Source organism: Schistocerca piceifrons, chromosome 9 (genome assembly GCF_021461385.2).
Source record: "Schistocerca piceifrons isolate TAMUIC-IGC-003096 chromosome 9, iqSchPice1.1, whole genome shotgun sequence".
Taxonomy (NCBI): Eukaryota; Metazoa; Arthropoda; class Insecta; order Orthoptera; family Acrididae; genus Schistocerca; species Schistocerca piceifrons.
The window spans coordinates 121,574,182-121,601,722 of NC_060146.1; positions in this window are offsets into that span (position 1 = coordinate 121,574,182).

Consider the following 27,541-nt stretch of genomic DNA (forward strand, 5'->3'; position numbering starts at 1 on the left):
CCATGAGAATTTTGAAGATGCCACCCAAAGCCGCCTCCGCTCCAGAAGGTCACCCATCAGAACCGCAATAGCCACATCTGCAACAGAGGAAGAATTCAACATAACCAGCGCCTGGCACCAAGAATGGTCCTTAAAGAACATCAGCAAACTTCCATGTATCTCCCAGAAGCCTCCAGGTTTTGACTTATCACGCAAAACCTGGGCAACTTTAAACAGAATTAGAACTAAACATGGCAGATGCGCCTATTCGCTCTACCAGTGGGGCATGACAGAATCGCCGCTATGTCAATGTGGAGAAAATCAAACTATCCAGCACATAATAGAAGACTGCCCCAGGACAGCCTATGATGGGACTCCAGAAGATTTCCTGATGGCGACTCCAGAATCAATTGCATATATTAACTCATTAGATGTTTGTTTGTAATTACTTCCAAACTACTATAACTTTGTATAACTACTGTAACATGTGTATTATGTGTAATTTTGTATAATTTTGTATAATTCTGTATAACTATTGTAACAACTGTAAGAATATCTAATGCCAAATTATTACAATTTTGCATATTGATTGTAATAACAATTGTGTCTAAATGCCATACGCTAAATAAATCTGCCTTATTCGATGTTCAGACTTCTAAAGCTTTTTTAAATTCTGAATCTAATACTGGGTCACCTATCTCTTCTATATAGACTCGTGTTTCTTCTTCTATCACGTCATCAGATAAGTCTTCCCACTCATAGGGGCCTTCACTGTATCTATCCGCTTTCTCCTCGAATTTAATTTTGGAGTTTCCATTGCACTCTTAATATTACCACCCCTGCTTTAAATTTCACCGTAGGTTGTTTTGACTTTTCTATAAGCTGAATCAGTCCTACCGACTTAATTTCTTTTTCGATTTCTTCACATTTTCCATGTCGCCATTTCGCCTAAGCTTCCTTGCACTTCCTATTTATTTTAGTCCTAAGTAAATTGTATTTCTGTATTCCGAAACTGCACTGAACGTTTTTGTACTTCAGTCTTTCATCGATCATCTGAAATATCTCTTCTGTTACCCGTCGTTTCTTTCTGGTTACCTTCTTTGTCCGATGTTATCATTTCGAATTTCTGTGATTGCCTTTTTAGAGGTTTCCATTCCTTTTCGAATGAACTGCCTAGTGAGCTACTCCTTATCGCAGTATCTATAGCCTCTGACAACTTCAAGCGTATCTCATTCCTTAGTACTTTCGTATCCCAATTATTGGCGCTTTCGTTCTTCCTGACTACTTTCTTAAACTTCAGTCTACTCTTCACCACTACTAAACTGTGATCTGTGATATAGACTATATTGCTCCTGGGTATGCCTTGCAATCCTGGATCTGATTTCGGAATCTCTGCCTGATTATGATGTAATCTAACTGAAACCATCTTGTATCTCCCTGCCTTTTCCAATAGTATCTCCTCCTCTTGTGATTCTTGAGCAGAGTATTCACTGTTACTAGTTGAAATTTATTACAGAACTGTATTACTCTTTCTCCCCTCTCATTCCTAATACCAAACCCATATTGTTCCACAAGTGATTTTTCCACTCCTTCCCCTTCAACCGCATTCCAATACCCTATGACTATTAGATTTTCATCTCCCTTTACGTACTGTATTACCCACCCAACGGTCTTCATTTTATGCTTGCCACGTCGGCATGTATACCTGAGCTATCGTTGTCGGTGTTGTTTTGCTATCGATTCTCATAAGAGCAACCCTTCCACTGAACTATTCACGGTAACCCAACCTCTGCCCTACTTTCCCATTCCTATTGAATCCTAGTCCCGTCATACTAGTTTCTGCTGCTGTTTATATTACCCTGTGCTCATCTGACCATAAATGCTTGTCTTCTTTTCATTTCACTTCAATGACGTCCAAATATCTATACTGAGCATGCCAGGTTCAAACTTCTGTCATTCCAGCCCCTGACTCGTAGAACATTGTTCAATCTTGTTCCCATGATCACCTCCCTCTTGGCAGTGCCTTCCCGGAGATCCGAATGGGGGACTATTTCGGTATTATTAGCCGATGGAGAGATCGTCATGAAACTTTTTCAATTACAGACCACATGTCCTGTGGAGACAGGATAAGTGTCTTTAATGCAGTGGTTTCCATTGCCTTCTGCATCCTCATGCCATTGATAGTTGCTGATTCCTCCACCGCCCACCTCTAGGGCGAGAGAGTGCCCTGAACCTCTGTCATCTCCTCCGCCCCCTTGACAAGGTCATTGGCAGAGTAAAGGTCTTCAGTTGCCATTGCTGATGATTTCTATTGAAAATTATGTACTGTACCAAAAGTAGCTAACCACAGTTTGGGTAGAGCGCAAGTCTAAGTGCAAGAAAAGGTACGTCAATTGTAAAAGTTGTAAGAAATTTATGCGGAAGTTACACAGAAGTTGCGAAATAGTTCTAAAGGTTGCTAAGAGTAAACACTGAACCCTCTGTCCTGTGCAAGTACTTTTTGCAGTCACATCAAAGTCTTCTCGAAATACCCCCTACTCGCATTACAGAGGTGGCACAAACGAATACTGAAATTTTCCATCACATCCTATAGTTTCGCAACAGAAATGGTTTCAGATGCCACACAGATCGCCGATTCAAGCTCGTTCATCGTGGTGATGGTTCCGGTAGAGGCAGGCCCCACAAAACGTAGTCACAAGGAGTCATATTGGGGCCAATATGCACTCAGATCCATCCCTCGGCCAGGAAACTTGCAGTAATCCAGCTCAATGACTCTATTCCCAGTCCAACGCAATGACTCTATTCCCCTAGGTATTCATCAAGAAAGCGAAGCACCTGGTCGGTGGGATTGGTCTGGCGCTATCTCGCTTGAAGCACTCTGTGTCTGGTCAATACTCCAACGCTAGCTGTTCCAAAATTGCAACGTACGTTCACCAGTGTCCCTTTATCGCATGAGAAAAGGGCCAATAATGCCTCTACTGCATACTGCAGCACAAGCAGCGTGTTTAGGAGAAGACAGTGATTCCGCTTCACGCAAATGGTGATTTTAGGAATGTCGGAAGCGGCAGTTTCATTTTTCACCAACATCAAATCTTTCATTATCGGTCATTGTGAGAATCTGGTTCGCAAAGCTAGCCCTCTGTCGAACAGTTCGTAGAGGTGTGGACTGGTGGCTCTGGATTTTGAATGGAAACATGTGTATGCTCTGTCCCACTATTTTCTTCGTGCTGGGACGCTTCAAATAAGTCTACGCTGCAATTCGTCAAACTGATTTCCTTCGATTTTGCTGAATAATTTCAGAAACCCGTGGCGACATTTTCAGGTGTAACTACAGTTTGCCCGGGCCCAACACTCTCTGCTGGATCATCAGCCACGCTACCTGGCACTTCGAATTTGGCGAAGAACTTGGCGAATGTGTTTCGCATCGGGCCCTCTTGGAACGTTAAATCGTATCTGGGACTGCACATAGTTGACGTAGGAGAGTTCTAACCTGTGATATTCCGGTACTAGAAAAACACATTGTTCAATGTAATACATGATTTGACCCTCTTCCTTCGGTGCGCTAACCATGTTTCAGCGGTGGAACAGATCGCTCTGGGCTGCGACGCATTATTTAGGGGTATTACGCATTGCTATTACAGCGGGATCTGATGGCACCTTTCTGAACTACACTCCTGGAAATTGAAATAAGAACAACGTGAATTCATTGTCCCAGGAAGGGGAAACTTTATTGACACATTCCTGGGGTCAGATACATCACATGATCACACTGACAGAACCACAGGCACATAGACACAGGCAACAGAGCATGCACAATGTCGGCACTAGTACAGTGTATATCCACCTTTCGCAGCAATGCAGGCTGCTATTCTCGCATGGAGACGATCGTAGAGATGCTGGATGTAGTCCTATGGAACGGCTTGCCATGCCATTTCCACCTGGCGCCTCAGTTGGACCAGCGTTCGTGCTGGACGTGCAGACCGCGTGAGACGACGCTTCATCCAGTCCCAAACATGCTCAATGGGGGACAGATCCGGAGATCTTGCTGGCCAGGGTAGTTGACTTACACCTTCTAGAGCACGTTGGGTGGCACGGGATACATGCGGACGTGCATTGTCCTGTTGGAACAGCAAGTTCCCTTGCCGGTCTAGGAATGGTAGAGCGATGGGTTCGATGACGGTTTGGATGTACCGTGCACTATTCAGTGTCCCCTCGACGATCACCAGTGGTGTACGGCCTGTGTAGGAGATCGCTCCCCACACTATCATGCCGGGTGTTGGCCCTGTGTGCCTCGGTCGTATGCAGTCCTGATTGTGGCGCTCACCTGCACGGCGCCAAACACGCGTACGACCATCATTGGCACCAAGGCAGAAGCGACTCTCATCGCTGAAGACGACACGTCTCCATTCGTCCCTCCATTCACGCCTGTCGCGACACCACTGGAGGCGGGCTGCACGATGTTGGGGCGTGAGCGGAAGACGGCCTAACGGTGCGCGGGACCGTAGCCCAGCTTCATGGAGACGGTTGCGAATGGTCCTCGCCGATACCCCAGGAGCAACAGTGTCCCTAATTTGCTGGGAAGTGGCGGTGCGGTCCCCTACGGCACTGCGTAGGATCCTCTGGTCTTGGCGTGCATCCGTGCGTCGCTGCGGTCCGGTCCCAGGTCGACGGGCACGTGCACCTTCCGCCGACCACTGGCGACAACATCGATGTACTGTGGAGACCTCACGCCCCACGTGTTGAGCAATTCGGCGGTACGTCCACCCGGCCTCCCGCATGCCCACTATACGCCCTCGCTCAAAGTCCGTCAACTGCACATACGGTTGACGTCCACGCTGTCGCGGCATGCTACCAGTGTTAAAGACTGCGATGGAGCTCCGTATGCCACGGCAAACTGGCTGACACTGACGGCGGCGGTGCACAAATGCTGCGCAGCTAGCGCCATTCGACGGCCAACACCGCGGTTCCTGGTGTGTCCACTGTGCCGCGCGTGTGATCATTGCTTGTACAGCCCTCTCGCAGTGTCCGGAGCAAGTATGGTGGGTCTGACACACCGGTGTCAATGTGTTCTTTTTTCCATTTCCAGGAGTGTATTTTATGATTTCTGTATAAAATTCACACAGCTTTCACAGTAAATATACTGTTTGTCGCAGTCGTCTGTTGACCTTAGTTTTCCAGATATTTAATTTTGAAATGAAGGACTCTTTCGCTGGACACCCGGTTTCTACTATACTGCTGTTCCTTATGTATATGAACGATTTGGGAGACAATCTGAGCAGCCGTCTTTGGTTGTTTGCAGATGACGCTGTCGTTTATCGACTAATAAAGTCATCAGAAGATCAAAACAAACTGCAAAACGATTTAGAAAAGATATCTGAATGGTGCGAATCTTGGCAGTTGACCCTAAATAACGAAAAGTGTGAGAGCATTCACATGAGTGCCTAAAAGGAACACGTTAAACTTCGGTTACACGATAAATCATTCTAATCTAAAAGCCATAAATTCATTGTAATACCTAGGTATTACAATTACGAACAACTTGAATTGGAAGGAAGACACAGAAAATGTTGTGGGGAAGGTTAAGTGAAGACTGCATTTTATTGGCAGGACAGATAGAAAATGTAACAGACCTACTAAGGAGACTGCCTACAGTACGCTTGTCCATTCTCTTTGAGAATACTGCTGCGTGGTATGGGATCCTTACCAGATAGAACAGACGGAGTACATCGTAAAAGTTCAAAGAAAGGCAGCACATTTTGTATTATGGCGAAATGTGGGTGAGAGTGTCACAGAAATGATACAGGATTTGGGCGTTTTTCGTTGCGATGGAATCTTCTCAAGAAATTCCAATCACCAACTTTCTCCTCCGAATGCGAAAATATTTTGTTGACACCGACCTAGAAAGGGAGGAAGGATCACCACGATAAAATAAGGGAAATCAGAGCTGGTACGGAAAGATACCGGTGTTCATTCTTTCCGCGCGCTATACGAGATTGGGTTCCTCTGCCAGGCATTTAAATGTGGTTTGCAGAGTATCCATGTAGATGTAGAAGTAGATGTAGATTTAGATGTAGGAGACACATTACGGTGTGCGGTAGAGACTATTTCGTGCACCTATGCCTACCGCTTGCCACTTGTGATTGGTGTGCGAGAAGAATAGATGCCGGTTCTACTTCGTATGAGCTCTAATTTCTCTGGTTTTACCGTCGCGGCGGAATATCTGAGAAAAAGTATCAGGATACCCTTACGTAATGCGGAATCGACTAGTAGATGTCACCAGAGGCGCATCCGCGTGTATAAAAACAGGCGCTGAGTATTGTGTTTTCAGCAGCGGAGGAGTAACACCAGAATGGATCGGAAGAACTGATCGAATTCAGAAGTTCGCTACTCATTAGATGTCACCTCGGTAACAGATCCATCAGACACGTTTCGCCCTTCTCAAGCAGCCGAGGTGATTGTTGGTGAAGCGACTATGAAGTGGAAACGCGAAGGAACAACCACAGCTGAACCAAGCGCAGACTGGGGTCGTATACCGACGGACAGGGTTCGGCGAACATGGCTGCGGCTTTTTGTAATAATAATTATAATAATAACAATATTGGAAGGAATCACTCGCTATTTACAAAGCTCCATCGACAGTCCACCTGCCACAATGTGGGTGAGGACTTATTCCCCCCAAGAAGAGTATTTCTTTTAATCTGTTTGAGGAACTATCCTAAAATACTTCACCCTTCACGATGTTCCGTTAGTCTGGATGAGTAGTAACGATTCTTTTTAATTACTTTTTTACTACACATTTACTGTCGACTGTGTTTGTACGCTACTGCTTACCTCATTTGTTTATATCTTGTATAATTCTAAACCTAGCTTTCAAAAACTCGTTTACGATAGAGGACTGCAGCACCATTCCCCCTATCAATTATTGAACAAACGAAAGGATGGCTGACATAGTGTTTAGTGTATCTGGGATTGTAAAACAGTTAAGATCCTTAGACGCCAGAAAGGCATCTGGCCCAGACGGTATCCCCGTACGATTTTATATTTGTTAGGCTACAAATATAGCACCATTCTTAAGCGTCATCTCTCACAGATCATTGGAACGGCGGAAAGTTCCACGGGACTGGAAGAAGGCCCAGGTCACAGCAATCTATAGAAAGGGTAGAAAATCGGATGCACATAATTACCGGCCAATTTCACTGACATCGATTTGTTGTAGAATCATGGAACATATTGTGTGTTCAGACATAATGACCTTTCTAGACTCTGAGAAGCTCATCTGCAGAAACCAGCACGGTTTTAGGAAACAGCGGTCATGCGAGACAGCTGGCCCTCTTTGTGCATGATATTCAACAGGCTCTAGATACCGGCTCCCAGGTTGATGCCATATTTCTCGACTTCCGAAAGGCGTTCGCCTCAGTCCCGCACTGTCGCTTGCTACAAAAAGTGCGCGCTTACGGTCTGTCCAATAACGTATGCGGTTGGATAGAAAGTTTTCTAACAGACAGGGAACAGTATGTCGTCCTGAACGGGGTAACTTCAACAGAAACAAGAGCAACTTCAGGTGTGCCCCAGGGCAGCGTAATATATCCTCTGCTTTTACGATTTACATAAACGATCTGATTGACGGTATTGACAGCGGCCTTAGACTGTTTGCCGATGGTGTTGTAGTCTAAGGGAAAGTAGTATCACACGAAAGTTGTGAACAAACCAATGAGGATTTGCAGAAAATAAATGCGTGTTGTAATGACTGGCAGTTATCTCTCAATACTAGTAAGTGTAACCTACTGCGTATAACAAGGCGAAAATCCCCATTAAAGTATGAGTACAAAATAAATGATCAGTCTTTGGAAGTGGTAACATCAGTAGATCAGTCAAGTATCTGGGTGTGACTATTCGAAATGATCTCAAATGGAATGATCTGATTAAACAAGTAACGGGTAAGGCGAACTCTAGATTGCGGTTTATTGGCAGAATCCTGAAGCGATGCAGTCCTTCAACAAAGCAAATAGCTTACAATACGTTAGTTCATCCAGTCTTAGAGTATTGTTCGTCTGTGTGGGACCCTTATCAGTTAGGTCTCATTCAAGAGATTTGAGAAGGTCCAAAGAAGAGCGGCAAGATTCGTGACTGGTACATTTAGCCATCACGAGAGCGTTACAATCTCATAGAGAGTTTGAAGTGGGATACACTTGCAGACGACGCGCTAAACAGAAGGGGTTGCTCACTAAATTCCGAAATCCGATCTTCGCCGAGGATGTAGAGCATATATTATTACCACTAACTTTCAAATCGCGAAATGATCATCATTCAAAAATAAGGGAAATAAGAGCTCGTACTGAGGCGTTCAGACAGCCGTTTTTCCCTCGCGCGATCCACGAGTGGAACAGAAGGGGGCGGGGGGGGGGGGGGGGAATATGACTTTGGCGTGAATTGTGCCCTCCGCCACACACCGCTTGGTGGCTACCGGAGTACATATGTAGACGTAGATGTAGATGTATTTTATTATAGCATATGGACAAACATTACGTAGATGAATGTGCCTATGTTCTTCAATGTGTTTGGTACCACATTATCATGCTTTGTTTTTTGTACTATATTTACATGTGATCGTTGTTATACAACATATTACGCTGTATTAAGTGCGCGTGTGCACCAATCCATTTTCTTGCCTTATGTCACTTATCTATGTTTTACTGTTTGACAAGAGATGCCTTGTGTATACGCTATATGTCACTTTTATGTGTTTTACTGTTTGACAAGGGATACTTTTCACCCTACTCTGCTATGCCGGCTGTTATTGGTATATTTATTAACACTATATTGCAACATAACATTATGGCTATCGTAGACATTATTTCGTCAGCCCATGACGTGACCGTCCAGAAAGTGGTTTTATCTGTTCTTTATTGGCACAATGTCATTAATTTTACGCTCATGATAGCCATCACGTTGCATCCTATGCAGACCAACGACCGTAACGGTAATATAGCTCCTACTTCATAAAATTTCTGCAACATTCCACTACTGATATCGCATATCAGATGTAACATTTTTGAAGTTATTTTGACGAGATGTCTTTAATTAAAATTTTAATGGTAATTGTGGCTCATGTGCATATCACTTATATCATGTACTGATCGATCTTCGTTGGGGCTACCAGGACGCTTTCCCCACAGGTAGCCTCTTTGGCTCTAGTAAGACGAGTAGGTAGCCATGGTCACTACAGCGGCGTCCTTGCTATCATCTTTGGCCGTAGTAAGACGATTAAGTAGCCATGGTTACTACAATGGCGTCCTTGCGTCATCTTTGCTTTATTCGGTAACAGTACATGGTAGAGGGCCATACTGCTTAGGTCGCAGTAATTACATTTTTACACTATATTTTATAAGCTATAAGATTTTACAGGAAAGACAAACCTACGTTTCTAGCATTTGTAGACTTAGAGAAAGCTTTTGACAATGTTGATTGGAATACTCTCTTTCAAATTCTGTAGGTGGCAGGGGTAAAATACAGGAAGCGAAAGGCTATTTACAATTTGTACAGAAACCAGATGGCAGTTATAAGAGTCGAGGGGTATGAAAGGGAAGCAGTGGTTGGCAAGGGACAGGGTTGTAGCCTATCGCCGATGTTATTCTATCTGTATATTGAGCAAGCAATAAAGGAAACAAAAGAAAAGTTCGGAGTAGGTATTAAAATCCATGGAGAAGAAATAAAAACTTTGAGGTTCGCCGATGACATTGTAATTCTGTCAGAGACAACGAAGGACTTAGAAGAGCAGTTGAATGGAATGGACAGTGTTTTGAAAAGAGGGTATAAGATGAACATCAGCAAAAGCAAAACGAGGATAATGGAATGTAGTCGAATTAAATCGGGTGATGCTGAGGGAATTAGATTAGGAAATGAGACACTTAAAGTAGTAAAGGAATTTTGCTATTTGGGGAGCAAAATAACTGATGATGGTCGAAGTAGAGAGGATATAAAATGTAGACTGGCAATGGGAAGGAAAGCGTTTCTGAAGAAGAAAAATTTGTTAACATCGAGTATAGATTTAAATGTCAGGAAGTCGTTTCTGAAAGTATTTGTATGGAGTGTAGCCATGTATGGAACTGAAACGTGGACGATAAATAGTTTAGACAAGAAGAGAATAGAAGCTTTCGAAATGTAGTGCTACAGATGAATGCTGAAGATTAGATGAGTAGATCACATAACTAATGAGGAGGTATTGAATAGAATTGGGGAGAAGAGGAGTTTGTGGCACAACTTGACTAGAAGAAGGGATCGGTTGGTAGAACATGTTCTGAGACATCGAGGGATCACCACTTTAGTATTGGAGGGCAGCGCGGAGGGTAAAAATCGTAGAGGGAGACCAAGAGATGAATACACTAAGCAGATTCAGAAGGATGTAGGCTGCAGTAGGTACTGGGAGGTGAAGAAGCTTGCACAGGATAGAGTAGCATGGAGAGCTGCATCAAACCAGTCTCAGGACTGAAGGCCACAACAACAACAAGATTTTAACTTGTTTTATAAGTTCTATAGATTGTAATAATGACTCACAGTAACTACCATGTTACTTTCTTAAGCGACAGAAATGAAACTTACGTGATTGGTTGTCCATGAAGTTATGCCGCAGACGCTGGGCGGGGCTTCATGTATTTAATTAGCAGCTGGTGTTCTTCACGTTGCAGTACACCAGCAGCCACAAGCAAGAGGGTTGCTATGCGCCACCGCCTCCTGCAGACATGCATGGTATATCAGCGTTATTTACTGTTTGACGAATATATGATTTCGTCTTTTATATGTTTATATAGATTCCTGTTTATTGTAGGTCTGAAGATGATCTTATAAAAAGATCGAAACCGGTCATCACATTAAAAAGTCATGCGATCAAGACTGCTTTCAGTTTATTTATAATAATTACTGATCGCTCTTTTCCTATATACACTACTGGCCATTAAAATTGCTAAACCAAGAAGAAATGCAGATGATAAACGGGAATTCATTGGACAAATATACTAGAACTGACATGTGATTACATTTTCACGCAATTTGGTTGCATAGATCCTGTGAAATCAGTACCCAGATCAACCACATCTGGCCGTAATAACGACCTTGATACGCCTGGGCATTAAGTCAAACAGAGCTTGGATGGCGTGTACAGGTACAGCAACCCATGCAAGTTCAACAGGATACCACAGTTCATCAAGAGTAGTGACTGACATGTTATGACGAGCCAGTTGCTCGGCCACCATTGACCAGACGTTTTCAATTGGTGAGAGATCTGGAAAATTTTCTGGCTAGGGCAGCAGTCGAACATTTTCTGCATCTAGAAAGGCCCGTACATTACCTGCAACATGCGGTCGTGCATTATCCTGCTGAAATATAGGGTTTCGCAGGGATCGAATGAAGGGTAGAGCCACGGGTAGTAACACATCTGAAATGCAATGTCCACTGTACAAAGTGCCGTCAATGCGAACAAGGGGTGACCGAGTCATGTAACCAAGGGCAGGCACCCCATAGCATCACTCCGAGTGATACGCCAGTATGGCGACGACGAATACACGCTTCTAATGTGCGTTCACCGCGATGTCACCAAACACGGATGCGACCATCATGATGCTGTAAACAGATTCTGGATTCATCCGAAAAAATGACGTTTTGCCATTCGTGCACCCAGGTTCGTCGTTGAGCACACGATTGCAGGCGCTCCTGTCTGTGATGCAGCGTCAAGGGAACCGCAGCCATGGTCTCCGAGCTGCTGCAAATGTCGTCGAACTATTCGTGCAGATGGTTGTTGTCTTGCAAACAGTCCCCATCTGTTCACTCAGGGATCGAGACATGGCTGCATGAAGCGTTACAGCCATGCGGATAAGATGCCTGTCATCTCGACTGCTAGTGATACGAGGCCGTTGGGATACAGCACGGCGTTCCGTATTACCCTCCTGAACCCACCGATCGCATATTCTGCTAACAGTCATTGGATGTCGACCAACGCGAGCAGCAGTGTCGCGATACGATAAACCGCAATCGCGATAGGCTACAATCCGACCTTTATCAAAGTCGGAAACGTGATGGTACGTATTTCTCCTCCTTATACGGGGCATCACAACAACGTTTCACCAGGCAACGCCGGTCAACTGCTGTTTGTGTATGACAAATCGGTTGGAAACCTTCCTCATGCCAGCGCGTTGTAGGTGTCGCCACCGGCGCCAACCTTGTGTGAATGCTCTGAGAAGCTAATCATTTGCATATCACAATATCTTCTTGCTGTCGGTTAAATTTCGCGTCTGTAGCACGTCATCTTCGTGGTGTAGCAATTTTAATGGCCAGTAGTGGTAGAATTATGTTCTTTAAAATGTTTAACTTGAGAAGAAAGTGTGGTACCGTGGTCGCTGAGCTCCTAAGAAGTCAAACATCTCTGCGAACAATACCTAGCGGCGCCTTAGGTGACGTCAAGAGCGGCGTCTCTGGTCAGTAGATTGGAAACGAGTGATTTGGAGTGATGAATCACGCTATACCCTTTGGCAGTCAAATGGGGGTTGTGTTTGGCGAACTGCCGAAGAACGATACCTGCCATCACCTGCAGTGACTAAAGTGGAGCACGGAGGAGGTGCTGTAATGGTCACATCCCATTACTGCACCTGAGAGAACCCTAAATATGAAAGGATGTGAAAGCATTTTACTGTGTAGAGTAGAGGATCATTACGGAGACGAAGACTATATCAGCATGACGATGCACCTTGTCATAAAGCACCACTTGTGAGGCAGTGTTTTGTGGACAGTAACGTTCCTGAAAGGGTCTGGCTCGCCCAGAGACCGACCTGAAACCGATGTAGCTCCTTTGGGGTGAATTAGAAGCTAGATTTCGCTCCACTACCTTGTCTGGTTTCAGGTACTGAGGAAGAGTGGGGCGTCATTTCTCCACAGACATTCAGACAGCACCTCGCAAGTGTCCCCAAGCCGTGATAGAGGCTAAAGGCGAAAGATGGACACACGCCGCATGGGATTAGCCGAGCGGTCTCGGCGCTGCAGTCATAGACTGTGCGGCTGGTCCCGGCGGAGATTCGAGTCCTCCCTCGGGCATGGGTTGGTTGGTTGGTTGGTTTGGGGAAGGAGACCAGAAAGCGCGGTCATCGGTCTCATCGGATTAGGGAAGGAAGTCGGCCGTGCCCTTTCAGAGGAACCATCCCGGCATTTGCCTGGAGTGACTTAGGAAAATCACGGAAAACCTAAATCAGGATGGCCGGACGCGGGATTGAACCGTCGTCCTCCCGAATGCGAGTCCAGTGGCTAACCACTGCGCCACCTCGCTCGGTCGGGCATGGGTGTGTGTGTGTGTTTGTCCTTAGGATAATTTAAGTAGTGAGGGACTGATGACCTTAGCACTTAAGTCCCATAAGATTTCACACACATTTGAACATTTTTTTGGTGGACACACACCCTACTATTGTCCACTAATCCACTGGATATTTTTGGTACGATAGTGTATAGGATGTGACCAAATTGAATTTAATTACAGAATGAGATTTTCACTCTGCAGCGGAGTGTGCGCTGATATTAAACATCCTAGCAGATTAAAACTGTGTGCCGGACCGAGACTCGAACTCGGTCAAGTGCTCTACCATCCGAGCTACCGATGCACGACTCACGCCCTGTCCCCACAGCTTCAGTTCTGTCAGTACCTCGTCTCCTACCTTCCAAACTTCACAGAAGCTTTTCTGCGAAACTTGCAGAACTGGCAGAATCGAAACTGTGAGAACGGGGCGTGTATCGTGCTTGGGTAGCTTAGATGGTAGAGCACTTGTCCGCGAAAGGCAAAGGTCACGAATTGGAGTCTCGGTCCGGCACACAGTTCTAATTTGCCAGGAAATTTTTGAATTTAATTGATTTGGAAAGTTGCGGTACGTTCCTATAGGTCCAAACTGCTGAAGTCATTGGTTCCTAGGCTTACACACTGCTTACTCTAACTTAAACTAACTTATGCTAAGGACAACGGACACACCCGTGCCGGAGGGAGAACTCGAACTGTGGCATGGCACCTCACACCGAGCGGCTACCCCTTGCGGCAAATTGAAATGAATAATCTGTGCATCATTTCTTACATAAGGACATTGGACGTTGTGCCAAAGTAGAGCTTTCGCACAAACTAATCGAGTTAGCCAACGAAGCAAGTCATTCAGATTAACTGAAAGTTCCTTTGAACTATCAAACCTGCAATCCTACAGGTGGTCTACGGATATTTGACTAGTAATCAAAACAACCTCCAGCCAGGGTTCGAATCCCGTCCTTGCTTAAATTTCGAATCAAAAATCATCATCAATGGCGTCCGAAGTCTTCCGGCATAAGAAGTCTCCCGTATTTAGCCAAAGACCTTGTCAAAGAGGGCGGGCCGGCCGCTGTGGACGAGCGGTTCTAGGCGTTTCAGTCCGGAACCGCGCTACTGCTACGGTCGCGGATTCGAATTCTGCCTCGGGCATGGATGTGTGTGAAGTCGTTAGTTTTGTTAGATTTAAGAAGTCTAGGGGACTGATGACCTCAGATGTTAAGTCCCATACTGCTTAGAGCCATTTGAACCATTTGAGAGGGCGGAGGAGTGGATGGACGTTCAGGGCACACTCTTGCCCTTATGATGGGAGACTGCCCTGATGAACGGCATGAGGATGCAGAAGGCAATGGAAACCTCTGCATTAGAGACACATAATGTTGTTGATGGTTGGTTGGTGTGGCGCTCACCTGCGAGTCCATCAGCGCTCGCACAAAGCCGAATTTTTTTACAGTCCAATCTTTACACAATCCAATCTAGCCACTGTCACGAATGGTGATGACGAAATTATGAGGACAACACAAACATCCAGTCCCGGAGCAGAGAAAATCCCGAGGCCTCATGTTCCAGAGGCAACAACGCTAGCCACTAGACCACAGCTGCGGACAACACACAATGTGTTTCCACAGGACGTGTGGCCTGTATTTGAATTCGTGGCGGGCCACATAAAACAGTTCAAAGCAATACAAATATACGGCCATTTATGTCACATATTCTGAGACTCGTAAACTTGCTCATTAAAACGTATATGGTACTCCAAGTTTATCAAGAAGCAAGGTTTTGCAGTACAAGTAAAGGAAAATATCCAAAAATAGTTAATTTGTAATCATCTCACACGAGAATTTTTTTTTTTTATCATTTGTTATCCTACGTCCGGTCTGTTTGTCCGCACGTCAACACTCCTTTTCCTCAGGAACAAGTAGATGTATCAAGTTCGAATTTATGCCACAAGCAAAGGTTTATATTCCCTTGGTGCTATACGACACTTAAGCTTCTAAGTCAATACGATCAAAAGATACGATCATTTATGTCATATATTTTGATCCTCCCAATCCCATCCATCAAAAAGCTATGGCGTACTTCCTTTTGATATACAGGGTGATTCACGAAGATATGCAAATATTTTAATATGTTATTCTACAAGTAACACTAAAAAATTCATAAAAACATGGGTCCACAAATTTTTAGTTATGGAGTGACGGCTAATAAAAGATTTAGCTTGAAATTTAGCTACTTCGCTAATATGAAGCCATCGCAGATCTCTACGAGATTAAATAGAGCACGATTTCCATTTATTTTGTTGCTATTAATCTGGTGAATCTAATAAAACATCTCCCAGACGTATGTCTGCCGTAGTTTTCCAGAACATATAGAGAAGCAAAGAAGTGATTAAGAACAACCCTGTGAAACTGAAACGAGCAACAAAATCTGTTCATACACGTGCAGCTAAATGTATTGAGCTCGGCGAAGGCATTTTTGAATATTGTGAATGTATTGTGAAATTGTATGCACACTCTACAACTTCCTTAACAATGCGCTTTGTTTTTTCCGGTTTAGCATGAATTGACGTGTGCTACGGTATCAATAGAAGCAGATTATCTGATACATTCATAATTTTCAATTAAACGTTATTACCATCATTTTTCCAAACGTAAATTCTCTACTACTACTGTTGAAAATTTTGTGCAGTTGTGTGGGATTTAAAAAACAAATTGGGCCAAGAAGTTAATAAATTAAAAATTATACGAAGTTACTTCTCTGCTTCCCTGGATTTTCTGGAAAACTGCTGCAGACACACGTCGGGGATACATTTTATTAGATTCACCAGATTAATAGCAACAAAATAAATGGAAATCGTGCTTTACTTTAACTCCGTACAGTTTTGTGATGGCTTCATATTAGCGAAGTATCTAAATTTCAGACAATATCTTTAAGTAACCGTAACTCCGTAACCAAACATTTGCGGACCTATGTTTATATGAATTTTTTCTTTAGTTTTACTTGTAGAATAACATATTAATATATTTGCACATCTTCGTGAATCACCATGTAGAATCGTGAAGTTTGGCTAGAAGCGAAGTTTCACAGTAAAAGTAAAGGGAAAAATCAGAAAAACACTATTTTGTAATTACACCACGCGGAAAACATAATTATTTTTCCTTTACTACACGTCTGTGGTTTCAAATTTTTTGTCGCCAGACTACCGGTTTCGATAAATAATGACTATCTTCAGATCTGCTTTATAAAAATATGTCCCATAAAACTGATCTGAAGATGGACATTATAGACCGAAACCGGTAGTCTGCTGACAAAAAATGTGTGACCATAGACGTGTATCAAAGGAAATTTATTCCATATTCGGGTCACTGTTCAATTCACGACCATGTCGCAGCTTGTCATACTCATGTTGTCATTTATTACCCTATTTAAAACTAAAACATTCTGGAAAGCCTTGGAATTCCGGGACTGATATATTGCCAGTATCCGTATCCATAACAGGCAGAAGCCATTAAAATTCTCGATTTCCGGTATGGATAAACTGTCTGCATACCGAATTAAGTTTGTACGGAGTCCTCGCAGTTCGATGCCTACACGCACCTGCTCAATTTTTTGTTATAATGCATATTTTTCTTATTTTATTATAACAAAATGGTATTTTGGTGAACAGAAAGCAAGTCGAGGTAGCCGTTGTAGAGTGACAGGGGCAGGAAAAGTGTCCCCAGCAAAGTGTTTGCTCCGAATTGTCCTACTGCCTGCCGAGAAAAGATCAAGCTAGTTCTGATGTACACCATCAGTGAATGTTGTATTTCAGTTTGACAGAGGAAACTTGTTCCCTTATGTTTTTAATAGAAACTTTTTTTGATTTTAAGCCGTCTATTGTAAAGTAAAGCATTTTTATTAGTCTTCTTGCCTCAGCAATGTATAAACGTCTTTTGGGTTACAAATGTGCACTGAAGAACTAAAGAAACTGATACACTTGCCTAATATAATGTAGAGTCCCAACGAGCACGCAGAACTGCCGCAACGCGACGTAGCGTGGACTCGAATAATGTCTGAAGTAGTGCTGGAGGGAATCCTGCACGGCTGTCCATAAATCCGTAAGTGTACAAGGGGATGGAGTTCTTTTCTGAACAGCACGTTGCAAGACATTCCAGACATGCTCAATAATATTCATGTCTGGGGAGTCTGGTAGCCAGCGGAAGTGTTTAAACTGAAAAGAGTCTTCCTGGAGCCACTCTGTAGCAATTCTGGACGCGTAGGGTGTCGCATTGTCCTGCTGGAATTCCCCACGTCCGACGGAATGCACAATGGACATGAATGGATGCGGGTGATCAGATAGGATGCTTATGTACGTGTTACCTGCCAGAGTCGTATCTAGACGCGTCTGTACACGCACCACACCATTAAAGAGCCTCCACCAGCTTGAACAGTCCCCTGCTGACACGCAGGGTCCATGGATTCATTAGGTTGTCTCCATACCTGTACACATCCATCCGCTCGATATAATTTAAACGAGACATGTTTCCAGTCATCAAGAGTCCAATGTCAGTGTTGAAGGGCCCAGGCGAGGCGTTAAGCTTCGTGTCGCGCAGTCATCAAGGATACACGAGTGGGTCTTGGGCTACGAAAGCCCATATCGATGATGTTTCGTTGAATGGTTCGCAAGCTGACACCTGGTGATGGCCCAGCATTGAAATCTGCAGCAATCTCGGGAAGAGTTGCGCTTCTGACATGTTGAGCAATTCTCTTCACTCGTCGTTGGTCGCATTCTTGCAGGACCTTTTTCCGGCCGCAGTGATGTCGGAGATTTGATGTTTTACCGGATTCCTGATATTTACGGTACACTCGTGAAATTGTCGTACGGGAAAATCCTCACTTCATCGCTTCCTCGGAGATGATGTGACCCATCGCTCGTGCGCCTTCCAGAACACCACATTCAGACTCACTTAAATCTTTATAACCTGCATTGTAACAAAAGTAATTGATCTAACAATTGCGCCAGACACTTGTTGTCTTATATTGGCGTTGCCGACCGCAGCGCCGCATTTCGCCTGTTTAGATACCCGTGTATTTGAATGCGCGTGCCTATACCAGTTTCTTTGGCACTTCAGTGTACTTGCTTCTTGTTCCTTTTTGATTCTTGCGAGTGGACGAATCGGTGGTTATTACGCTCGCTTATCTTCACTTGGTGAATTCTATGGCTTCTCTGGTCGGCGGAGAGAGGGCATTGCGGATGAAGGCGATTTTTAGCCTCTCCGCCGGCGGAGGGGTGGTGGTTGGTGGTTGTTGGGATGTTTAAGGGGGACTAAACAGCTAGGGTCATCAGTCCCGGCGGAGGGGAGGGAATTGCCGAATATAGTGAGTGTGGACACAGATTATGTGTGAGGCGGCGGACTTGGGACTAGACTAGTGTTGAATTTCAAGTGGTATGGGCTAAATGGAGTTGTGTAACAGAAAGGAAGGCAGCCTGGACTTGTTAATATTGCTCAACTTATATAACGAATATGGACTGGCTGTCGCCGAAAACAGATTACATGTAATGGTCAGTGTTGTCTGGCCTGTAATTACTGTTGTTTTGAGGACTTTGGTAGTCGGCCATGTAACCGCTGTTCAGCTGATGTTACTAGAGCGGACAAGTTCGCGAAAGGCTACTGGTTGGCATTCACGTAGTTCACTGTAAATTTTGAATTGTGGCCAGTAAGCCGAAGCACTAAGGTAACTGAATTTTGAACGTTATTGCAGTTGAATATAAAATTAATTTTACTATTTGTTCTTGTTACTTAATGTATACAACATTCATCACTGTGTAACTTGGCATTTTTCCAGCTATGGTATTTTGGGCATAAAAAAAGGAATCAAAAAACTAGGAACTAGTTTTCTGTTTATTTCCTTATATTCATATCATATTTATTATCGGTGTAAGTTGACTACTGTGCAATTTGAGTATACCCGCATTGCAGCGAAACTGCCTTGCATACATAACTTTTTAGAAACAGCATTCCTTGCACAGATGTAATTGAATAACAGCACCTTTCATTTGATTAATATCATGGAGCTGATCATTCCTTGTCTTTTCTTTTATTTTGATTGCGTGTGGTTAAATTCTTTTATTATTACGGATGTACGTTGACCAAAAATTTTACAAGTATGCTGCCCTGTAAATGCAGTAAGTCGCTTTCTGTGCCGTCATGCCAGGTAGCGATTATTATGTAAAGAGCACTCCCTTGTGGTTTCTTTGATAGGCACTTCTCTGAGTTTACTTCAGTGTATTTTAAAAGGACTATCTATTGATCTTTTGTAACTGTGTGTCAAAGATTTATCAATAAAGTCTTGAGCGATATTCCTGGCAGATAAATTTATCCCTGGCAGTTTCCATTCCAATTTTCCCCGCACTTCACCCCCTCCCCCCCCCGTTTTCCTTTATTACTTTCCGTCCGATAGTTTCCTCTGTGAGACACTAATGCCGACATGTCGTTCGATAGCGAAAAGTGGCCAAGCTGCTTATCTCATGAGAGCTAATTATTTCCATATATCATACAAACACTACAAATTTACTTCTAAATCTTTTCATATACAAAACTACTATTCGTAATTCTAGCCCTTCGTGATAATTTTGAATTATAAATTTAGAAATTATAGAGCACAGCAATCACTCGTCCTTTTTTGCTGGTTTTGTGTGGTAAATCCAGATTTCGGCTGGTGCCTAGCCATTGTCAATGCACTATTTCGTAGTCTCAGTGCATGTCAGTTCCCTGTTGTTCGAGCGCCAGTCACAGTTCTTTGAATAATAGTATTGAGTAGTATTCAAAGAACTGTGACTGACGCCAGAACAACAGGGAACTGACGTCCATTGGGACTATGAAATAGTGCATTGACAATGGCTAGGCACTAGCCGAAATCTGGATTTTCCAAATGAAACCTGCGAGAAAGGACGACTGATTGCCGTGCTCTGTCATTTACAAATCAGATCACAGTCGTTGAGTGCACCCACGTTCCTAATGGAAGGTAACCTGATGAATTTTCAATTAATTAATGGAAGAAGACTTTTAGTAAGAACTAGAGATGTAGCAAATGGTGCTCATGTTGTGCAGTTGACGACTGGTGCCTCCTGGCAAATACACCAGTTGTGCTCAACTTGTATGCCGAACACCTACAGCGTCACCCTCTCTTTAGAAGATGGTCAGCGTCAATGAACTAAAACATCATTTGGCACCTTGATTAATTATTTTCATTAAAATAAGGAGTAGGTTCCTGCTGTTCCAAACAGACACTCAGAAATTATTAAAATACTTTATTACTTGTAAATATTTAGTGTTATATTTCGAACAATGCGCAACAGAATTAAAGGATCACTTTTTCGAAACCTCTTAATTGCCTACCATTGCACAGATAAGTTTGAAATTTGACTCAAACCTTCCTCTGCAACGGTGCAAATGCGTGACACCACGAGACTTACTCCCACGCTTGACGACGCTCCAAACACCAAGGTGTTGGGATAAACGACCAGAACTCAGAAGCTCATGTCAGGTTCCATATGAGGTATAAAATGGATTATTGATGTCACATTGGCATCAAATTACACCACAATTCTGGCTACCACCACCATGCACGTGTCAGACGATGGGAACGTAGTCACAGACCCACTTACATACATTTCACCATTTCTTTTAACGTCTCTGCGTTGGCAGTCAGAACCAAGACGCCCAGCGTTTAAATAACGTGGTCTACTTATGAGTGGCCGAGGAGACAATTTCAGACACATTGCTCTTCATAATCGACATGAAAAGGCTTTAAAAAGTGGCACAAAAGGCATCAATGAAACTCCCCCCTATTTGGGACATTGATTCCCACTAATTCCGAGATCAAAAATGACAGTTTGTAGTGCGATGAGCAACAGGGAAACCTTCTTGACAATCTTCGATACTACCATCTCCCTAACCCTTCAACCCTTCTCTAAAGACATCGTGGCCAAACAATACCCTTGAAGATGACATCACCCTTCTGGAGTACGGGTGAGACCGAGGGTTTTGCCCGACTGGGAGATGTTAGAGGGATCCTCACAGTTTTATTCGCACATGAGTCAGTGTCGCACCCCTCCATTGTCACTCCGCAAGAGGACGTGAAGCGGGAGCACTGGTAAAGCATAAGGACCCTTTGCTGCTTCATATCGTGTCGAGTGATTTTTAACAGTCCCTAGTGGATTTACCCTATACACCACAGCGAAAATTGCGATTGTACTTCACTCCAAAGGGGTGAGGTTACTTTCAAGACGTTTACTAAGCCACGATACTCTTAGAGAAAGGGTGAAACCTCAAGAGGATTTCAGTAGTATCAAAGATTGCCAAGAACGTCTTCCTCTTGCTCACTGCACTGAAAACTGTCGTTTTCGACCGCAAAATACACTGAAGCGCCAAAGAAATTGATATAGGCATGCGTATTCAAATACAATGTAAACAGCCAGAATATGGCGCTGCCGTCGGCAACGCCTATATAACAAGTGTCTGGCGCAGTTGTTATATCGGTTTCTGCTACTACAATGACAGGTTTACAAGATTTAAGTGAGTTTGAACGTGGTGTTGTAGTCGGCGCACGAGCGACGGGACACGGCATCTCCGAGGTAGCGGTGAAGTGGGATTTCCCCTTCGACCATTTTACGAGTGTACCGTGAGTATCAGGAATCCGGTAAAACATCAAATCTCCGACATCGCTGCGGCGGGGAGAATGTCCTGCAAGAAAGGGACCAACGACGACTGAAGAGAATCGTTCAAGGTGACAGAAGGGCGACACTTCCGCAAATTGCAGCAGATTTCAGTGCTGGGCCATCAACAAGTGTCAGCGTGCGAACCATTCATCGAAGCGTCGTCGATATGGGCTTTCGGACCCGAAGACCCTATCGTATACCCTTGACGAGTGCGCGACACAAAGCTCTACGCCTCGCCTGCACTCTTCAACACCGACATTGGAGTCTTGATTACTGGAAACATGTTGTGTGGTCGGACGAGTGTCGTTTCAAATTGTATCGAGCGGGTGGACGTATACGGGTATGTAGACAAGCTGATGAATCCGTGGGGCATGCATTTCAACAGGAGACTGTTGGAGCTGGTGGAAGCTCTGTAATGGTGTGGGGCAAGCGCATTTGGAGGGATACGTCTAGATACGACTGACATGTGACTTGTACGTAAATATCCTGTCTGATCACCTGCATCCATTCATGTCCATTGTGCATTTCGATAGACGTGGGCAATTCCAGCAGGAATGCTATAGAGCGACTCAAGGAACCTCCTCTGAGCTTAAACACTTCCACTGGCTGAACATTATTGAGCATATCTGGGATGCGTTGCAACGTGCTGTTCAGAAGAGATCTCCACCTACCTGTACTCTTCCGGATTAATGGACAGCCGTGCAGGATTCATGGTGTCAATTCCCTCCAGAACTACGTCAGACATTAGTCGAGTCCATCCCACGTCGTGTTGCGGCACTTCTGCGTGTTTGAGGGGCCATACACTATCCTAGACAAATGTACCAGTTTCATTGGCTCTTGAGAGTATGTGGGAATCAACATTTCAAGGAAAGTGATGGTTTCATTGACGATATTTGTGCCTTTTTGTGTCGATTCTGAGCGGCGGTGTTGCAAATACTTTCCTCGGCCACCCATAAGAGAATAGCGTGATTTCAACTCTGGGTGCCGCGGTTTCCACTTCCGTAGTAGAGGCGTCAAAAGAAGGGGTGAAATATGGGTAAGATCTCCCCATCGTGTGACACGGCCACGGCCACGGTGGCGTTGGTCAGAATTTTAGTGCCAATTAACCCACCTAAACCTTCGCATGAACTTGGGGCCTCTGGCCTGTTTTTCGCACAATAACTGGGTAACGATAGAGACGTCACCTTTAAGTTGGCCTCTGGTTACATGACAAGGTGAGTGAGATGTAAATGATGAGGGACGTAGACTCCACGAATTCTTCCCTGACATAAGGGAAAGGTTGAGATTGAAACACATCGATCCAAGCTGCGGTATGGTACATTTCTTAACCGGACACGGACCTTATCCCACGTACGTAAACCGTGTGAGTCTGAGGCAGACACCTACATGCACATGCGGGGAAGAAGGTTAACCAGAACACCCTGTCTTTTTCTGCGGGCACTACGCGAACAACAGACATACACTACACTTAGACTACACAGATACAGACATTGATATATACACAGCAATAAGAGACGAAGAGCAATAGGCACAAAGGAAATGGGAATGCCGTGTGGCTATGGCCTCCCGTCGGGTAGACCGTTCGCCTGGTGCAAGTCTTTCGAGTTCACGTCGCCTCGGCGACTTGCGTGTCGATGGTAATGAAATGATGATGACAAGAACAATACAACACAGAGTCCCTGAGCGGAGAAGATCCCCGACCCAGCCGAGAATCGAGCCCGGGCTGTTAGGTATGACTTTCCGTCGCGCTGACTACTCAGCTACCAGGGGCGGACAATAGGCACAATTAAACGTATTGACAAACAGTATTTCAAAATCAACACATGAGGAGTACATGCGGACACGACATAACAGACATGGCTATGTGCAACGTAACAACAATCTCCGGAGGGTGGACAGCGATATCCACAATGATAGCGAAAACAGTGACATTGAGGAGGAACAGGAGGAGGAAACCGAGATGTAACAATAAATAAGCATAAGGTGCTGGAGATCTAGCCAAGAAATCGCCAAATGCTGTACACGGATGGGTACCTAAAGTTAATGTACAGGATTAGTAATAAACGGGATAAGAAATACTATTTCTCCACTAACAAACGTTTGTGTGTGTGTGTGTGTGTGTGTGTGTGTGTGTGTGAGTATGTGCTCGAAGAAATAATTCCGAGGTATTCACCGTCAGTCACATTCGGTATTAACAAATCTCTCCTCCATCCTATCATCATTTTATATTCTTCTCAAAAAACAATAAAATTATATTTATATTTCAACCTTAAATTATTGTTATTTTGAAAAGTATTATTCTTTGTAAATGTTGTAGATAAAACAAAAGAAAAGAAAACTGCAAACAGATGAAAAACGAAAATTGTAAGGTGTACGACCTGTTTTAAAAAATCAGGTGACAGGACTGTAATTTGGCAATAAATAAATAAATAGATAAAATAGATACTTCGATACTTTGCTGTCTGAAGCGGCGCCTAACTCTAAAGTGATGTCGCAGGTCAGTAGAGGAAGGTTTGAAACAAATTTCAAACTTATCTGTCATGGTATTGTATTGTATTGTATTGTATTGTATGGAATTGGGGACCTATAAACGACGGAGAGGCTCCGTCTCCGCCGTAGTCTTCAGTGGTACACAACCCCACAACAGGCTACAGAAGTCCACTCATCCCACCTTCTCCTTACACCGAACCCAGGGTTACTGGGCGGTTCGGCCCCCAGTGGACTCCCCAGGGAACGTCTCACAGCAGACGAGTGTAACCCACAAATGTTTGCGTGGTAGAGTACGTATAGTGTACGCGTACGTGGAGACAGTGTGTGCGCAGCAATGGCCGACATAGTGTAACAGAGGCGGAATAAGGGGAACCAGCCCGCATTCGCCGAGGCAGATGGAAAGCCGCCTTAAAAACCATCCACAGACAATGGCCGGCACACCGGACCTCGACACTATTTCTCCGGGCGGATTCGTACCTGGGACTGGCACGCCTTCCCGCCCGGAAAGCAGTGCGTGAGACCGCACGGCTATCCGGGCGAGCTATGCATCGTAGTGAGAGACAATTACAGAGTTTCGATAAAAATTATCTGTAACTGTTGTAAGTAGGCTGTTTAGGTTTTTATGTTGGTAACGCCACGTAGCGCTATGTATGAAATTCACTGACTGTGCTGTGTGCAATCTGTGGCTGGTTTGAATTGTTGGAATATTTGCTATTGTAGTGTTGGGCAGTTGGATGTGAACAGCGCGTACCTTTGCGCAGTTAGGGCTGAGCCGCCAGCAGTGGTGGATGTGGGGAGAGAGATGGCAGAATTTTGAGAGCGGACGATCTGGACGTGTGTCCATCAGAAAGAGTAAATTTGTAATATTAGATATCATGAACTGATATAATATGACTTTTCAACACTATTATGGTAAATACATTGTTTGCTCTCTATCAAAATCTTTCATTTGCTGACTATGACTATCAGTAGTTAGTGCCTTCAGTAGTTAGAATCTTTTATTTAGCTGGCAGTATTGGCGCTCGCTGTATTACAGTAGTTTGAGTAACGAAGATTTTTGTGAGTTAAGTGATTCAACAAGTTATAGGTTATTGTTAGTCAGTTCCATTCTTTTGTAGGGATTGTTGAAAGTGAGATCATGTTGCGCTAAAAATATTGTGTGTCACTTTAGTGTTGATCAGAATAAGTAAAGAGAGTACTGTCTGAGTACGTTCAGTTTTGCTCAGCTGTTTGAAAAGCAAATAACGTAAGAGATTTTCCAGCACAGTAATTCATTAATTTTTCTAGGGGGACGTTTCACTGTTTTGCACAGTGTAGTGCGTACATTGGAAATATCTAAGAGGCAAGCTTCTATGAGTAACCATGGTTTGACGAAAATTCAATTTTCGTTATCGTGGCCACTTTACTTTCCCTTACTTGAACAGCGCTTGCTATCAATGTTGTGCGAAGTAATTGTAATTGGAAATGAACCGTAATTTAATCGTTCCATCCATTCGCTTTCAAACCCTGTAATTAAATGCGCAGCTGCAGCGATTCCCATGAGGAATATGTCGACGGAGCACACATGTGTGGCTAATTAATACCTGTAAGTGATTTATCGGCAGCTGACTATCAGCTGTCGGAATTATTCAACACTGTGGTTGCTTCCGTGAGACGAGATGGTAGCTGTCGGGGAAAAATTATGTATTTTGCTACTTATCCAACAGTAGTTTTAAACTACTGTGATCTAAAAGTTATGTCGCATCTGTGAGGTGTGTTAGGAGAGTAATTAGAATTTTTATTATTTGCACACAATAAGATTATCCCATTCCAACTACGCTTCTGGTCATCATAACTGCGACGTCATGAAGCGTTGATGTAACTAATGTGAAACTGGTATGAAGTTACAAGGTATATGCTGCTAGTTAGCGCTAAGTATAACGCCCTCACAACTAACATTACTCTCTGGGAGGAATTTTGAGGTTTGTGTGTTTACCTAATGGACAGAGGGTATCGAACATGAATTTCGTGTAAATAGCAATTAGTAGAAAGACTTTAATTTTGGAAATAATGAAAGCAGTGAAAGTTTTCGTGAATGAAATAATAAACGGTCACTAGCCTAATTAGGCATAATAATTTTGAAACATTAAGTTCAAAAAATTTAAATATAATTTTGCAAAAGAGATTTTCATTCTTTTTCTCTTCCTAAAGTGCAATATAGACACACGACTAACAAACGAACTGAACAGTGTACAGCAGTAGTTATCATTTGCATAAACTGGCAATCACAGAAAGATAAATGGCACCTTACTTCTATTCATAATAATTACCATCTCAATCATTAATTAATTCAGCACCAAAATATTATCAAAGACATTACGAGACTAAATGAATCATGACAAGAATCCTGGTTTAGCTAACCCATAAACATCACAAATGCAATAAAATAACGCTATACAAACACTTTTTTATTCTTTTTTATGGAAATACTTCAGATTCCTCTAGCAAAATCAGTATTTAACTTCCTCATTATAGAGAAGAATATAGTGGGGCACATAAACTGTCATTTACTCTACAGGCAAATTCTGTAACTATTTCAGAGACAAACTGCATTACACTAATGTGAATTTGTAACCCCACTTGAATTTGTTTATAATTTCAGTATTATATAGCAATTTACTCAAATGTTATTCTGAAATAAAACTTCAGAAGTTAGTTTATGGTAATAGTCAAGGCAAAATAAAATTTCCTGTAAGTGAAATTTTGTGCCTTTTCGCTACCTGTGAAGCAGGTGGTTTAACTAGCAACATTTATACACTTTAACACTGAAACTTTGGCACATTCAAATTAGAAACAATTCAGTGGTCATTCCGAAACAGGATACTCGGTCTTTTGGACGTTTGGGATAGGACCCTAGAACGGTTTTATGATCAGGACAATTTCAAAGTTCACACACATGTGTTTATTGAAAAAGCACACACACAAACATACTGGTCCAAACTAAGATACATGTCTCATTTCTTGAAGTTAGTGGAGCAGTGGCGCAAAAGTGGTGGCAAGCACGTGGCGGC